This window comes from Struthio camelus, chromosome 4, assembly GCF_040807025.1.
Source record: "Struthio camelus isolate bStrCam1 chromosome 4, bStrCam1.hap1, whole genome shotgun sequence".
NCBI classification, from domain to species: domain Eukaryota; kingdom Metazoa; phylum Chordata; class Aves; order Struthioniformes; family Struthionidae; genus Struthio; species Struthio camelus.
In genome coordinates, this window is record NC_090945.1 from 12,065,588 (window position 1) to 12,083,678 (window position 18,091).

Sequence of the window (18,091 nt, forward strand, 5' to 3'; positions counted from 1 at the left end):
AGGATGTGCTATGCTGGGGAGGTAGATTTCCTAATCTGGAAGGCTACATACTAAGTGTCTTTTAAAAGAATGGTTAAGAGGCAAAGCCAAGCGCTCATTTGATGAAAAATTCCAGAATTCAGACCTCTTGTGTGCAGGCATTACAGTAGCGTTGCTCCCTCTCTGATCACGTAACTTATCGCTCTTTTCCACAACGACATGTCTCATGGACTTGCTGTATGGGGAAGTTCAGGTTGGAAGCGATGGAGACCATTTTGCTTAGGGACTTCATCTTTGGTTAGTGCTGACCTGGAAGGGGTGAAGGGCCTGTGTGAAGGCATACCGTTTTGAAGGACATTAAAGTGTTCTTATAAGTGAAGTATCTAAATGGTGCCCTAGAGAGCTATGTTCTGATCCTGCCTCTGGTAGAGTTCCCACCTCTCCCTGATGCAAGGCAAACTCACTTAAAATCAACCTTCCGCTGGTAAGTACTAATTCTTTATTTTCTAGTTCTCAAAATGCAGTGCTTCTGAGCAAGTCTGATAGACTTGCTCAACAGTAATTCCAACAGCTGAAGTCAAGGTGGAATTACACTTTGAATGTGTACAGGTTTAGAACTGTGCTCTTTTAATTACTGGGGAAAAAACAAGCAGAGGTATTACAAATTGAAGAAGAAGAAAGAGTGAATATTTTCTGTCTTAATCTCCCAGTGCCTGTTTCCCATATAGGAGATGAATGCACTTAAAATACCATTCTTCATGGGGACTTTACAGAAGTAAATTCAGTAATGTTTGTGAAAGATGAAAATAGTGATAATGGTTAAAGGTTGTGTCAGAATTTGTCTGTGCAGCTTTAAAACCAAAATATCCTAACTCAGGAATGACTGAGTTTGTAGCCCTTACTGTTTTTTGTGTTATATAATAAATTGTATTGCAACTTGATAGGACATATTTAAAGACTAGCAGTGCAGTGTTCTTCAAGTTTGATGCCAAGCAACAGCTATAATTTCAGGGTCCCAAGGGAGAACGAGCCTTTAGGTTATATCTAGACTACACAATTAAACATGCCCCAGAGCGTTCCCAGGCACAGAGGCCAGTGGTACAGAACAGCTCATGGCTTTGCCTGTAAATCCTCTTAGCTTCCAGGGCAGGGTGATGCTCACACAGGGTGATGCTTACAGGGAGCGATCCCGGGCACGTACCTTCACATGCCGGAACTCTGCCTGGGAATCCTTGGGAAAGGTGCTAGCTGGAGTGGGCCAAAACTGCATCAGGAAAAGTCCTAGCAGGGGGTAGACAGTCCTGACCCTGCGATAGACAATTGCTCTCCTGTGCCCAGGAACAGGTCCTGTCACTGCGCGGTGTACTCATCTTCACGTGACCCTGATGTCTAACTGAGCCAAGTCTTGGTGTTCTGTCCAGGCAATCATCCCTTAGCTTATGTGAAGATGTTACATTTCTTTGGTTGACTTAGTACACAATTATTTGTCTGGAAAGTCCTTTTTGTGAGCTCATGTGACTTCTATCCGTGTTTATTAGTGGCATAGTTAGGGGAAAAATACAATACAGCCATCAGAAATCATACTGGACCTGAGGTGCAATATCAGGTAATTAGCACTACCAAATGTCATTGTTACACTATGAGCATATGAGTAGCTGATGGATCTGTGGTATTGGTCTTTCACTACTCGTACTCAGTCGACTTCATTGTATTTACTCCACAAAGAATTCTGATCTCTTGAGATAATTTGGTTTCCTCTTTCCTCCCGAGAAAAAAATAGCAATATGCCTTAATAGTGAATGGCTATGATTGGAAAAAATGGGTGTCTGGGATTAAACTGCTTCCTTCCTAAGCATTCCACATCTCAGGAAGGAACATGCGTGAGAGCATAGGTGCTCAGGAGTTGTGAAAATCAAATTGCTGAATTACATACTTTTCTTGTCCAATAAACTTGTGTGCCAGTCTTTGCTGACTGGTTAAACAGTCCTCTTCGTTCTTTCCACTGCGGCAAATAAAAGCTGGCAGCAGTACTACCTTGGCCACTGGAGGGCATCAAAAAGAAACACAACATTAAAGCTATTCTAAGAAAAACTCCAAACTGTCTTTATTTTTGCTGAATGAAAGGCATTCAGTATGTGAGTGCAAGTTTGCTGAGTATGGTGGTGGGAGGGGTGAGTTCATAGCCTCCTTAAAGCTGCATAAGAAGAAAACAGAGTGTCTGCTCATATCCTGTGTAACTTTATTATCGTGTCATAGAGGATTACATATTCCAAATCAAATTCACAACATAACTGGATTTTAGGACAGTAATTCTCTTGTTTCCAAACAGAAAATACAGGAAAAAGTGATGAAAATTTGAGCTGACTTTCAAATGTTAATATACTTAACAGTAATAACATTTAAAATCTGAGTTACAAAGTGGAAACAGAAGCAAAAATGCAGTATGTTTTCTCTCCAGCCCTATGTTGAGAATGTTTTTGGACACTTAGAAAAGGCTTATTGAGAGTTTCTCCTTCAACCGCATTTGTAGATTTAAGCACATTTCTACGGTTGTGAAATGCAGAGAAGGAACACATTGACCTTACAGCTTACTCGCCTTTTCTAAGTTTGATTCCCCGAACAGTTATGAGCCTGCAGCATTTGGAACCGCTGGCTGCCTGGGGCCAACCTAAATCACTGCATTGCCTGCCTTTAAGTGGCATAGCTAATATCCGACAAGGAGGGCAAAGCCTTTCAGGCTGGCAGCTCAGCAGTCAGCCAGCCCACCAGCAACAGCGGTCCTTGCAGCCAGCCCCAGATCAGTGGGTTAGAGTGCACCCTTTGTATTAGCGACGGTATTAGGACAAGGCCGAAAGAATAGCGAATGTTATTAGGGATCAGTGGTGGTGATATCTCCCAAGCGCTAAGAAAGGAGGGAGGCAGAGGGAGAGGTTGGGAGCTCTGTGACTCTCTCATACCAGGATACAATATTTTTTTTCTTTCCAAGGCTACAGCAGATTGATTTGGAAAAAAAAAAGTTTAGTTGTAGAAATTGATTCTGTGTTGAAAAGAATAGAAAGTTGAGGCATGTTGCAACTTTTCTTCAGAGCAAGTGATGTAGATCTAATCCTCTCTGTTTCATCTGAAAAAACCCACTTACGTAGCTGAACGTGAGAGTAAATTAGCATGTGCCTGTGAATACTAATGCCGCATAAACTCCACTTTAAGCCTCTAAAAATGAATAGTACAAAGATAACTAAATGGGAAGAGAAAAATTCAGAAAAAAACATTACCATTGTCCTTAGATGCTTTGAAGAAAAATGTTTAACTTTGTATCAAAAATATTCAAATAAGAGGCTTTGCAAGTTGGAAATAAACTAGAAAGACCTTCATGTCTAGGTTGCTAGTTCAAGGCCCTGTTTTTGATGCCAGAAAATAGAGATCAAAGATGCAATCGCATATGTAATTGTGTGTGGAGGTTAATATTTTGTACTGTTTAACCGAATGCAGCCAAAGAAAGGTTTGGCTTTTTTTAAACAAATGTAGAGAGCTGGGGGGAGATGAACCTTTCAATACAGTAAGTATTACTTGGAAATTTTTTTACCTATCTCTTGTGGGTCTGGTCAATAGTCATTCAGCCACCCAATACATGTAGAAAAGAAGCTTTCACCTCCCCTTTTCAAAACAGACCTACAGGTGCCTGAGAGAGTGCGAGAGGGGCCTGGGGTAGAAAGGCACGGATTCAGAAATTCAGCGGGGATACTACCCTCCTGCCTCTAATGCGAATGAGTCCTATTTATCCTCCAGAGGGCTGTTCAGGTGGAGCTGGAGCAAAGTTTTTGTTCTGAATGTGAGTCAGGGTTACAGAGAAGTTTCATGGCAAATAAGAAGGTAAACCAACATAGGAAATGCCACCATCCTACACTCCTGAGAGGAAGAGTAACTAGAAATACCTGGATCAAGATGAAAGTCACGTTGGGCAGGTAGAATGCACGCTCTTACTAGCATTTGCCGCCCTTGCAGTTCAAGGGATATGGAGGTAAGAGGGGAATCAGGACACAGAGCAGTGATGTATCTTGTCTGAAGTCATGCAGCCAGTCAGTAGCACAGCTGGGAATGAAACCTGGAGCCCAGCGATGACTCTTGCAATTTGATGGGAGTGCAGCCTGCTGGGAACACCTTCCCCACGTGGCACAGAGACCTCTGACGTAAGCCAGCCGCCCACTGGGTGCACTGCAGCATGGAGCAGGCTTTGGAGCGGGTCCAGAAACCCAGCCGCACTGCTTTAAGACCGAGTGGGACTATGTCCAAGCAGTGTGGGTGTCCCTTCATCCTCTTCTTTAGTTCTTTTAGGTCGGAGGTTACCATGATCTGGCGAGGAGAGGTGGCACTCCCATTGCCACTCAGGCATGACGCTGCCTATATTTTTCTTCCTTGTCCATGTCCCCATCCATCATGTTCCTTGCATGTTCCCTGTTGTTATAACATACTGTGCTTCCCTTTTGGGGTAGGATCATGCAAGTAAAATTCTCTGGTTTTGGGTGCTACAGAGGGTATCACAAAACCACGCTGTGGTTCAGCAAAGGAGGCGATTTCTTTTCTTAAAGCCTTGGGGGCTGCTATTACCACAGGCTGTTCACAGGTTGCGAGAAAGGTGCATCGGCAGGGCTGCATGCAAAGTTGGCTTGCTGGCTGCCTGCCCACACCAGGCATCGTTCGGGACTCTGCAGTTAGCTCGCCTTCTCAAAATGTGAAGAAAAGTTTTGCACAGGGGCGCTCGCTGGCTTGGTCAGAGCTGTGGCTCTCCTGAAGGCTTCCTCATGGCAGCCTCCCCTGGCACTGGCCTCCTGGCGACACTTCCTTTCTTCTGCAGTCTGGAAATCACTGTTTTGTGAAAGTGAAGCTTTCGTCTCCTGTGGTGCTGCCCCACACCCTTACAGGCTGGGATGTCCAGGGTTTCTCCGTGGTGTTTCATGTCTGTGTGTTCATGTGGTCTTCCCCTCCCAGCCTCTAACTGAGGAAAAATCAACTCTAGCAGCCGGGATCCCCGGTTCTTTTAATTAGATGTCATCAATAATTGGCCAAAATGGCAACATCTCCGTTACTGCAGAAAGAAATTAAGATCGCTGAGTTTAGGAGCCATGTGAGTTGAATTTCAAGGACTCGTGGTACATACAGGACTAGGTGAAGAACCCCATTCAGAAAACTGGAGGAGGGGAGAAAAGACCAAACATCTGTCTGGACATATAGTTGCCACCCTGGAAGCTGTGATGTTTCACGCTCTGTCAGCGTCTCTAAAATGATGCAGCCTTTCGAGCAAGGTTTATTGCCGGGGCCTGATTGCCACAGAACAAGAAAATCTGTGCTTAAAAGAAAAAAAAAATGAAATAAAAAAGGAGGTCTCTCTTCCTCACCTTCCCCAGGGCTTCACAAACTAGTCTAACAAGATCAGTCCCCTGCCAATAAACCCAGCGCTCGCCCATGCACTGGCTGGCCTGCGTTAAACTGCCTGGGAGACGCTTAACCTGCCTCATCGCCTTTCTGCAGGCACCTGCCCGCGCGGCAGACTAAACAAACAGGGCTCCTGCACTGCCCAAGCCTTGGCCCCTTTCAGCCCAGCGCCCATCTGTTAAAGAGCCATTGTCCGTGCAAGTGTGCGACGAGCTGGGGCGGCCGCGCTGCTGCGGGCTGAGCTGCCCCCCCCGCCCCCCTGCTCCCCATAAAAGTCCTCTTTAGCATTTTCCTTTCTCCTCGCTTTCCCCCGCCTGATTTATTCATTGGTTTCACCTCGCCTCCCCTCCTGCTGTGGTTCACGAGGAGGGCCTCCTTGTCTGCTGTGCCGCGGGGGTCATGTCTTTTCAGTCAGCGGGACAATGCGCGCCGCTGGCATCTGCTTCCAGCTCCACTCAGCCATATTGTGATCGCATCCTGCCAGAGGATTGTTCCTGCCTTTGCTCGGCTTTGTTGCCAATTTCATGCCATGTATCGCGCCGTGTTTTGTGCTTCATGAAGCTGTCACTGGCATAAAAGTGGCCTGACCAGGGTCGTAGTAAAAGGGGTGGGAATGAAACATCCACCAAAATGTTGAGCAGGCCACCCACCGGCCGCAAGCACGCACGCACACACGCACGCAGAAACGCGCACAGGATCCTGCGGCACCTAATTGGCATCCTCCGGAGCTACTTTTTGCTGCTCTGAAGGAGCAAAAACTTTTACAAGGAGCCAGGGGGTTTGTTTTCCCTAGCAAAGATCAAAAGCACATCATTTTCTTGACATTTCTGGAGGATCTTGAGTGTCTTAACGCTGATAAGCCTTGCTTAGCCCTGAGCGTGAAAGAGGGAATTGGTTACTCAGACAATTAGAAATAAGTCTGAGTTAATAACGGGTGTCAGAGGGAAACTAATACCACTTAAAAATAAATATCACAGAGAAATTGGTCTCTGTTACACCTGTCACTCCAAGCCCTTGGTTCTCTTCCTGAAACGTCTCCTAGAAGTTACACTGAGGTCTGTTAAAAATCATGACTGTCTTTTTCAGTATGGACGGGGATTTCATCTACTGGAGACTAAGCTTTATGCTTGCCTTTAGTGTCCATAAAAAAGGGGCATGGGCCCAAATCACCGAGTGGAAGAAACTGACCCAGCTCTGTTGAAGACAGAAGTGTATCCACCATCTAATGGCAGAGAATTTGGCTCAATACTCTATATAGCAGAATTATTGCTTTTTCTGGAAAAAGTCATGAAGTTAACAGAAGTGAATTGCACGTTTGTTTGGACATAACAAAAAGGACAGTGGAAACCTTTATTTTTTGGCTCTTGCTTGTGATTTTGGTTTTCGCTTGTTTCATTTGTTGTGGGGGGTTTTGTGATCTGACAAATTCATCTTACGGCGTCCTATGTCCCCTCAACCTGCATTTGCTGACCGCAGGGAAGGTTTCTCATGCTTTATTTCCTGCCTGTCAGACTGGCCAATAAACCTTGGGGAAAGGGCTTGTCCTTTTCAGAATACAAAGTAAGTCCAAGCAGGGTCAGGGGATTTCTCTCCTCTCCTTTTTCAGGGAGCCAATTCACCATTTCCTTTCTTTTGGCTAGATGCTGTCACTTTTATTCAGATTTGGTACCACCTTCCCATGCTAATAACCCAATGGCAATCAATAGAGCTGTTCATGGAGCGCAAAGAAAGGAGAGGACTACGCTTACCCGCCTCTCATCTAATGCCATGTTGCTTGACAAGTGGGTCAGGGAGCAAGGAAAAATCTGTGCTCGCGTGAGGGAAGTGGCAGGCACCAGGCAGCTCCCCACACCCAACCCAGGTAAAAGCCACTTCAGAGATCATCTTGGCCTTGCCTAGAGCTTATTCCTTCTCAGAGAGCCTGCTTCTCTTGGCCTAGTTTATACTAGAAGTAATTCCACCTGAGTTACCCAGCGTTGTCCTCTGAAGAGGAACGTGAATGAAGATTTTGTAGACCACGAGATCCTAATCCTCTGCCATAGAAGTCAATGGAAAATTAGGTTTAAGACATAATGGAAGAAAGATTATGCCCCATGAGCCTCTCCTGTGGAAGTAGCGCTCCTAAAGCGACAGTGGCAGTTTTGAAAATCCAGTCAAAACTTCAGCATCTTGGGCCATCACCCCAAGTTTCCCTTCTGGAGGAGAGGAGAGGGAAAGGGAGGGGGAAGAGGAGACCCTACCCTCTCAGCATAGACAAACTGATCTAGCTTCATCACTCTCACAACTTTGGAAAGTTCCCTAGCAGAGAACACAATTACTACAGAAACCTCTGGTCTTTGTCATCCACTCACAATTTTTTTTGCAGTAAGCAGGGTTTTTTTATATTTAATAACAGCATTGACCTCGCAGCAAGAGGCATAGGGAGGAGCAGGAGGGCAAGAGACAGCTTTGTGGTTGGGGGCGGGGGGGTGTGCATGCGTGCGTGTGTTAAACAATTTCATGGACATCTGTCATGCACAGTTAACTTTGCATTGCTGCATTTTAAGTTGTAGGCCCAGGCTTGGCCGTCAGTGATAAAGTAGCTGGCAGTTTTCAAAAAGCCACTGGATAACAGAGCATGAATCATAAAACACACTACTGTGTAGCAATATCCAAGTTCATTCAATGCAATGAAACCATGCAGAGGACCTTTATTCCCAGCTAATTATGTGGAAACGCCTAAGACAATAAAGCATCTGGTGGTCTTTCTTCCCCATTTCAATTTTTCTCAATATTGTGACAGGGGAAAGCATTGTGCCTTTCCCAGGGTAGTTGCTGTGAAGAGGAGTAAAAGCAAGGGTCAGGGAAGAGCAAATAGATGAATTTATAACTTTCTTTTTATTTATTCCTTTCCCATTGTTTCTCTGGAGACTCTTCCTTCACGGCTGTATTTTCAAACCACTATTCTCACTACACTCTGCCTGAATACTTTTTTTTTAATGCCACCCAAACTGCCAGGCCCCTCTGTGTTCCCCTTTTTCTTCTCTGCTCTTCCCCAGATGCATCCAAGATTTGAAATCCAAGTTTATGATCTCTGTTGAAAGCCTAGGTACAAATAAAATGTGGAAGCCTAGAAATAAGGAGAGTTTAGCTGAACAGGGAGATGAAGGATCTGGCTGCGTAGAATGTCTCCGGTTGGTTTGGGTTTGGGTTTTTTTTTTTTTTTTAGTAATAGAAGTTTCATCATTCTGTGAGGTTTATTTTTTATATACAAAAAGTGGGTAAATTTGCTAATTCAAAAATGAACTCTCAACAAACTTAAAATAATCTGATAGTAAATGATTTCTGTGTCACAAATTATTTGTAGTCGTGCAGTTGACACCCTTTGAACTCTCTCTCCCTTGGCTCTTGAGCTAAGAGTCTAAAAAACGGGTGTTCAAATATCCTTTCCTCATTCTTTAGTTCAGAACAAAGCGCACTACGTTGGTTTTCACTGTAACGCTTTGCTTGATCAGACTGTAGAATCTTGTTTCCATTCTAGCCTAAGGCTGTGATGACAAAAGGGAATAAACCAGCCAGGTTCAGATTGTGCAAAACAGTGGGGAGGTTTGGGAAAAGAATGATTTCCTAGTGGCTAATGAGGTGTCTGGCTAAAATTAATGTTTCGTAAGGTTTAAAATAGGTTTTATTTGATTGTGATTACTGCTAAGTGCTGTCTTCCCATGAGAAAACTGGTGGGAAGAGCATGACTTGGATCTTTCCGCTGCTAAGACTTCACTTACCTTGGCCAGATGTAGTGAGGCTACCTGTAGCTCCCTAAAAATTAAGTCTAAACTGGTTAGTAAATGGTAACAAATAAATGCTCCAGGAGGCAATTCATCACATACCAGGTCTGGTATTTCAAACAGGTGAAGGAGCCTGAAAAGCTTAGAGACACCATTTCTTTTTCTTTCTTTTTTTTTTTTTTTTTGCACTGCAGTGTTGGTGGAGACACTATTTCCCCAGCTTGCACAAGAGTAAAAGGAAAAGTGGTCAGAAATAATGGAACCAGAAAGAGAGAAAAATAAACTGTTTCCCGAATTGCTTGATACAGGGGATCTTTCCTCAAGAGCAAACTCTTCACAGTTCACAGGCCTTTGGACCATCTCCTTTGTTTTGGGGATTCTCAGTTGTCATCATGGTATTTGAGGACTTTGCAGCAGTCAGGAATGTAGACTCAAAACACACACAAAAGTCTTCTTCATCCTCATTGTCTAAGCTGTTGCAATTTATACAGCACAGACTGAGGATCAGCTTCCCCATGAAGAAATCAACACTAGAGAAGAAATTGTGCTAGTTAGTAGGGACCAAAGACAGCAAGCGATGCAGACGTGGCAATATTTGGATGTGCCCTGACTTTGGGGGAAGTAGGGGTGGAAGTGTCACAGAAGAACTCCTGAAAGACAAAGGGAATAGCAGCGTGTGCGGTGAGTAGGAGGAAGCACACCTGATGGGTAAAGCTCAAGGCTGAATTTCAGGCACTGACATGGTAAGGAAAAGTCCCTGTGATGGGAGTATGTTCTTAACTCCTGAAAGGAAACGACTGAATGAAAACTCATATCTCTGAGATACATTTTAAATAGTATTTAAATTTTAAACACCAAGCTCAGGTCAGGTAGGGGTTGCAGTGTAGCTAAAATTGCCAATTAATTGAACACTGCACTGAAATAAATTTCTACCACTGATCTTCTGGATTAAGGTTGGCAAATCACTCTGTCCCTTCCTACTTTTTAGGTTTCCAATCAATGAAACCATGATTATCGTCCCAGCTTTGAGATCAAATGGTGAATGTTATCATTAATTTGCTTCTAATATTTCAGTTGTTTTGTTCAGTGAAAGAGTTTGTGATTGACAGATATGCAGTCCTGTTATTAGGTTGGCTCTCCTTCACGCGTAGCACCCATCTGAAACAGGATTCGAAACATGAAGCAGAGCCAGGCATAGAAAATAAAAGGGAGAAAGGGAAACAAAAAGTGGAAGCAGGAGGAAATAAACAGAAATGATCAGGTGAAGTCCAACCCTGCTGGCAAATCAGCCAGCTTCTCCTCCTCCTGTAGGGAATCCATTTAGACATCAGCCATATCATCAGCTCCACTTAGCTCTCCAGGGTGACACGAGTGGACTTTGTGTAAGACCACAGAGCCACACATCTGTCTTTTATTTGCTAGGGAGGGCAAGCATGTGTAAAAGAATAAGGTTCTGTAGTTCACCAAAATGCAAAAATCTAATACGTTATCTTCAATAAAATATTCAGTATTGCTTTTCACTCTTAAGGTTAACTGGACCCAAAGGTGAGGTGAATGTTTTGTGGCCTTGGGTCCATGTAAAGCTGTACAGACCATAATCTAGACACATCTGGGAATGGAAGGCTGGAAGAAGCAAAAAAGGTAAATTTCTTGAGAGTTCAGAGAACGCAGATAAGCATAGAAGAGAAGGCAAAGGAAAATAGTTACCTACCCAAAAATTCATTTTTAATTATTACATAATATCTTAGAATTGCTAGAATTTCTCTGGTGGGAGCAGCACAGTGGAATGCATGTATCTGGAAAGGTATCTTCCCAGACATGCCTTGGAACAATATGCACAAGTATCTGTGGTCTCTTGTAGGAATATTAGTATTTCAGGGGTGTGCAACAGCTGCATACTCAGAAATGCCAATGTATGCTCAGAAAAGATTTTTTTTTGACATGCTAGCCTTAGGAATAGCATATCAGGAGGCTGTGACTGTAACGACCAATTGTGCACTGAAAAATGCAGTTGCACCTGGTTTTGTATGGTTTTGGAAGCACACAGAGGGGGAGTGCATTTCTGCTAACAAACCCGTTACACACTCCCTTGAGAACTGAATCCTAAATGTGTTTCTGTTTCTGCTCTTATCCTCCCACTGCCCTCTCTGAACGGTTAAAGGATTCAATTCATTCATTCTCTCCTTTTGTCTCCTGTTCCACCTCCTTCCCAGTGAGCAATTATTATCCTTTACTATATAATTTTTTGTCACACAGATTGTGATCCTAATTACAGTCCCTGCCTGGGAGACTCAGGTGTAAGAACTGGTTTGTTTGCCAGAGTTACCCTCGGGTGATTGTTTCAGTGCAATATATTTATAAGGCTTTTTGACACGATACCAAAGGGAAATAAAAACTCCCCAGACCTGAGCCAAATGACATTATCTTCTTTCAGTGGGCTGAAGAAGGCAGGTTATTCTTAATTATTTATGACTGAATGTGTAGAATACCTCTGTGGTGATTACCCGGGCCTCGTTTCCAGAGGCACCCCAGTGACAGGCAGTATCACATGGACTCTCATTAAGAGTTACATGGCGCTATATTCACTTACGCTGTGTTACATGAGAAAGATTCACCGTGGAGTTAACTGCTCCGTAGCGCTGGGCAAAACAGTGACGGGAAATCTGATGGAAGCCCGTACCTTTGGATATAAAACTGGCTGAGATTTCCCGCAGATGGGACGATCCCTTTCTCATCAGCACTTGCTTTCTCCTGCTCAGTTGTGATGGGGCAGTATTCAGGGCTGCCGACACACAAAGGGGCTGATTGAAAGCTCACTGAAGCCCCTGGAAAGCCTCCAAAGCCTAACCACTTTGCCTTCCTGTTCGTTGTCTACGTTTTTGAATGCTGGATAGCATTTAAAGGTAACTGACCTGATGCCTTTTGTAGAAGTGGGAAAGGGAGAGGGCCGTACAGCAAAACTATTATACCAGTGAAATGTATACAAAAGGGAACATGACCCAGCGTGGAACCACTGAGAAAATATGCTAAAAATTCAAATCTCTCTTTGTGATCCAGATCTCCTACCATGGCAGGTGAAGATGCCATGAGTGACCACAGGACAAATACAGGGTATGCAATACGGCAGGCTTAGCCGGAATAATAGTCTCTGCCTAGAGTTCTCCCAGCAGTACAGGGTGGAGAGCTAACCTGCCCTCCATGTGAGGTCGTCATCCCCCACTTGAAACAACTGATTCAGATGCAACTCAGAAGATAACAGGTCCTCTGTAAATTCAGTAGAAAAAAGATGGGATCTTCCAGGGGCAATCCAGAGTCCAAGAATTAGATGCCGAAATCTGTGTGTTGACTACCATTCCCAAGGACAGATTATTAAGATGCTAAAAAGATGGGCTACTTAGCACATGCCATGCTCTGGGCCTTGCTGCTGTTTTGCTTCCAGTGTTCAGGTGGGAGTTCTTTCCAGAGCTGGTTCAGGTATCAGTATAATGTGATAGATGGTGTCAGTGTACTTTCCATCCAGCCCCTGATTGTGAATTGCTTTGATTATGTCATATATAATGAAGTCTACAAGCATCCAGTTGTATTGATCAGTTTGATTGTGGCACCCTGGCCTGAACAGCCTTTTGGTAATCGGCAAAAATCCCCACCCTATTCTGGAAGCCACTGAAACAGGAACATGAGCATCCTGAAATGGTATTTCAGGTACCTTGTTAACATCAGGTCACAAACTTACAGAAAGGGTTTCAGGTCTGCAAGGTTTATAAAGGCAGTGCTGGAGGTCAGCAGCTCCTGCAGTCCTGCAGTCAGCGGGGAGCAGGCATGTTTAGAGGCAAAGTAATTTTCAAGTAACTTTCTCTAATCAGTAATTTTGGATTCCTTACATATTTAGTCCCTCCATGAGTTTGCCAAAAAGAAACTAAGCCATCTGAAATGTCTTGTGTGTGGTCCCCTGGTAAGTAAAAATATTTTGGACAAAAAATAAGGTTGAACTGATACAAGCGGGACATGGTGTTTTTAAGATAGAGGAATTAGAACTGTACGTGGGTTTCATGTCTTCAAAAAGTTTTCTGGTGTGCTGGAAGGGCACTCTGTGTTAGTATAATTTCCAGATCTAGATGTTTCATAAACACACTTTGAAAAATAGCACCATTAATTATTAGGTGTTTAAAGTTATTTGATAGAGATTTCTGTTGGCTTTCTGAAAGCTGCAAAACTCTGGTAGATCCTACCTCCCTTTTGGGAGAGTCTTATTGAGGTGCCAGTGTAAAACTAGCACAGTTAGAGGCATTTGAAAGAAGCCTGCCATCATCTCAGCAGACAGGCCGCTAGCATGGGTGAGTTAGCACAGCCGCCACCCAAGATGTGGTCTAGTTCACATGGCCATCCGAAAGGAACAGTTTAACGTTTTCCCTTAACAAGTGACTAAAAAAGCCATAATGATTTTTAAACAGTTGACAGTTTTCCAAGTTTTGACTTTTTATTACGTAACTCAGTGTTTTCATTATTGCTTTTATATTATTGCTCTATGTTAACTTGCTTGATTCCACCTTAATGATTTGTTTTTTTCTAGGCTTCAACAACTCTGCTGGATGCTACTCCTCTGTTTAGAAATGGGATTCCATACTACATCAGCCCTGTGATCCTGCTGCTCCTGTGCTACTTGTGAGTGGAGCTATAAACGTGCTTTCAATCTAGCATTTTATTCACAAAGAAATTCAGCCAAATTCCTCTACTGTGGACTGATAAAAACTCTCTAGACTTGTTTGGGGAAAAAAAGAGTGAAAAAAAGATTCAATTGTTTTGGTATTGTTATAGCATTTGCTCACAGTTTTGGGAAAAAGCAGTCCACAGGCCATGAAAAGAAAGTGAGGGGAAAAAAATGAAGCTACTCCAGTATCTTTGCTGCCCGGCAATGAGAAATCTCCGTCCTCATCCACATGCACCGCAGTACATGCACAGATGGATGGCAGCGTGGTCCAATAGTGTGGGCCTTTGTAAAGCAAAAACTCTGCCAACTCCTGGGCCAAAAATCCCCCTCAGAGTACCCAGCATGGCAGGTTTCCAGCGGTGAGAGGTGCAAATGCAGGCAGCAAAGGCCCCGGCAGGGCCGGGTGCCAGCGGCTCTGCGTGGCTCTGCCAGCACGGCCCGGCTTGCCCGTACTGCACCAGCAGAGGCAGCAGGCGCCCTGCAGATCTGCGCTCGTGAACGCTGCAAGGCTCTAGGTGCTCACCCGTACCCTGTGAACGGCATGCTGTCCTGCAGTCGTGGGGTACCAATGACAGCGAGACAGCGATACTGAAGGGCAGTGGCAGTCAGCAGTGCTTTTTGTCCCAGCTGTGAGAAATGAGGAGTGGAGTTGGGTACAGCTGCTGCTGCCTGCAGCTCCAGCTGCCCTGGAGGGGTGGCTGCAGAGGGCATGCTCACAGTGCTGGCGGCAAGGCAGCCCTCAGCTCTTCCAGTACTTTGCTGGCTGCCCACAGAGGCAGCAGGGCAGACCCTTTCAAAGAAAGCAGGCAACTGCTGCATCAGGTTTCATTTACAGCATCCATATCCAATGGATCTATGTTGTAAGTCCTCTAGTTTGTAAGACAGTTCAGTGAGTGGGGGATCAGGATTTAGCCAGCTGCTTTTGTTCTACCCTATTACCTGCGGTCAACCCTTTTGTATAAGGAAGGTAGCAGAGACAAAGCCAAAGTCAACAAACCAAGAGAGGATTTGCCTGACCCCAGCTCCAGAGCTGCGCTTATAATAAACTCTTGGAAAGGAGAACTGATTTCTCCAGTTCTGATTTAGAAAAGCGAAACTAGAAGCAAATGAACCAAATCCCACTCTGCCAGGGAAGTGTTTAAACATCAGCTGTGGCCTATAGTGGCAAACCTGCGTGAGCCGCTTGAGGAAACTCGGATTTCCCTGGCAGCGTAAGCAGGCTGCTGCTGGGCTCTAACCTCCTCTTGAAGCCAGTTCACAGCAGAGTTTCGCCTGGCCAGTTCTCCTAGAAACATCCCCTACCCTGCTGCAAGCTGCCTGTTGCAGAAGGGTGCTCACTTGGCCTGCAAAAGAAATTTGGGAAAGCAAAAACCAGACAGCTCCTGCCTTAGGCACTTCTGGGTGACACCCTGGGCGTGCTGAGGTGGCTCTCCCAGGCCTGGCAGGCCAGAGGCATCGAGCATGGTGCTGCAAGGCCTGCCCCTGCTGGAAGAGGGGCAAACGCCACCTCGCAGCGATGCCTGTGCCCGGGAAAGGGCAGCAAGCAGGGAGAGCCACAGCAGCCCTTCTGCTGGGCCCAGCTGGGGGTCGTTGTTGCCCACCTGCCTGCTTGTCTCAGGCACGGGGTGCACCTGGGCCCTGCCTGAGGGCAGCTGCTTAGTGGCAGCTCGTGGTGGGGTTTGTTTCACCTGTGTTCCAGGCAGAAAGGAGAGGGGCTGGAAGGTGAAGAGCTGTGGGGCTGAGGTGATGTAAGGAGTTGGGCTTGCCATGAGAGGGCTTCAGTTGGTGGTTCTGCTGCAGGTGTGTCCTACTGGTCTGGGCTGATGGAGTCTGCAGCCTCTGGGTTGAGTCGGAGCTCCTGAGTGAGAGACAGTGGTGCCCAGGCTTCGCTCTCCTACAAGCAGGACGACTAACCGTAAGTGGGGGCTTGCGTGTGGCGGGAGGATGGTGCTGGCTGAGGAGGAGGCCATGTCTCTGCTGCCTCGCTTGGGCGTTGCTGACGCACTAGTGTGGTTTTCCCAAGTATATACTGTGTTCCTCCTGCTTCCTTTTGAACTAGGCTCTGTTTGTTTTAAGCCCCTGGTCTTGTTTGTCCGCCCTGGGCAACATAATCTAATTGCCAGTGTTTCTGAGCAGGAGCCTGAGTTATTGCTGGTGGAGATCTGTGGGGTGCTGGATGGAAGAGGTCCTGTGGGGCGACCGTGACCCCAGCTCCCAGTGGCAGTACCTTGCTGGTGGGTCACTCAGGCTGCTTCTTGGAGGTCTCTGGGACAGAGCCTGCAACAGCTAGGCCCCTGTGAATGCTAGCAGGGGCTGGCGCGAATTTGCACTTTGCAGTGACTATATTGCTTGTCCCTTCAGTCAAGGAGATAATTATAACGGAGACGTCAAAACGTTTGTGGTCTGAATGAAAATGAGTGTGCTTTGGAAAGAAAAGCATTGGGGAGAGGGTGTATAATTTGGTGGGAAAGATTTTGGCAGTAGACTGTAATGTTAGTATATCTGTTAATGTTGCTATTGCTGTTAAGGTTTAGTTCCCCAAAGTATCTCAGCTGACATAACAGTCTCTGTATAATTATAATGCATTGCTTTCGCATTTCTCTCATATCTTCGTTCTCTGTTGCTTAACCTCTTCACCCTCGCCCTCATCCTTGCCTTCTTAAGGCTCATCTCCTGCTGTTTTGCTGCTAGAAATCGCTCTGCTCTCACTCTGTCAGCTACTTACTTATTTCTAAATCGCTTCCTTTATTTTACTTCTCAGATTCCTCCACTTGTGAAGTAATATATCTATCTGTGTGTGTTCTTTTGTTACATTTTCCCTCCTGCTGTTTCTTTGACAATACTTCTCTCGGAGGCTTGGGGATTGTTTTATGGCACGTTCCATGTTATCTCCTATAGCAGATTTTGCATGTTCCCGTTCTGTTTTATGAGGATCATCTTAGCTCCTCTCCACCTTGGTTCCATTTTGTGGCTCGATCTTTGAAAGAATATGTCTTGGTATGAAGAAAACTTTCACGTAAACCTTCTCTATCAAGCTGAGTTTTGTATTAATCTTCTGTTAAACCACTATTTAGCTCCTCTTTCGTTCTTACTGACCTACAGGCCAATACAGAACCTGTTAAGAAAATGGGAGTTCAGATTAGCGATTTCTAAGTTGATACTTCTTCTACTTTTGTGTTGGCGCAGGGAGACGCAGTGATAAGGACATCACACGTGCCAGAATATGTGGGGCTGATCTAGATGGCACAGTAATAAATCTCACCATGCTGGCAGTAAGTGGTTTTAGGAGGATCTCATGGGTGCTATATCTTTGTTGGACATGTAAGGAAAACGTAAGGAGAAGCCATAAGACTTGTCAAGTCCTGCTCAACAAGTATTTTCTCTACTCTTCTACCCCCATGTGTTGACTGAGGTTTGACTCGGTGCATGCTGTTCCTGTAAAACTCAGCTAAGCCCTTTAAGTGCAGATTGGCTTGTCAGCGGCAGGGGCTCAAACCCCGGGAAAGTTCTCTTGCAACTGGATTGCCGCTGCCGGCTTGAGTCAAGGCATGGGAAGCTGCTAGTTTCCTTGTGAGGCTTGCCTGTGGGTGTGCAGGGGAACATCGGCTGTAAGGAGTGTACGTCTCCTCGCTCTCTGCCTAGTGAGCTGCCAAGGGGAGAGATGCCCAGCTAGAATGTCACACCTGAATTGAGCTCACACTTCACTTCTTCCTTTCTGTCCTAGCTTCAGCGGAGAGCTCTCAGGAGATTTGAGTTCTCTGTCACTCAGAGGTATAGTAGGACAGGAGTAATGGCAGAAGATCGCAAATGTACATGTACTGAATTGGTCTTTAAATACTGGAATCCTTCTTTTCCTATTTTATGAGTGCAGTTTAATGAATAGTGCATTGAATGGACCTGTATGACACATGAATAATGGTCACTGTCAGAGCTCTGTGGCAAACCTAGGTAAAATCTGAATAAGGCTTTTGACTCTGGTATCTTGGCATCCCCTCTTTTGACAACTGCACTACTGATAAGCCTAACAGAGGATTACAGAATAATTACGGGTTGGAAAATCAGGCCCCCCTTCTCTGGAAGGAAAGAGTGCAAGCAGTCAATCTCCCTGTTGTTTGTGCGCAGTGGGACAACTTCTGCATGTATGGGGCAGGTAGGAAATCGTGCCACTTGGTATGGGAAAGTGAGTGTCCCCACCCACGAGAGGCTATGC

General features: G+C 45.2%; 1 protein-coding gene across 3 annotated transcripts in view; it reads left to right on the forward strand.

Annotated features, from left to right (window-relative positions):
- CDS1 (CDP-diacylglycerol synthase 1) overlaps positions 1-18,091 on the forward strand; it is a 385,867-nt gene that overhangs the window by 248,064 nt on the left and 119,712 nt on the right. For all 3 annotated transcript variants that reach the window (XM_068941516.1, XM_068941514.1, XM_068941517.1), the window contains 2 exons: positions 13,744-13,835; positions 15,682-15,796. The gene's annotated coding sequence lies outside the window, so the exon portion shown is untranslated. The remainder of the gene's footprint in view (positions 1-13,743; positions 13,836-15,681; positions 15,797-18,091) is intronic.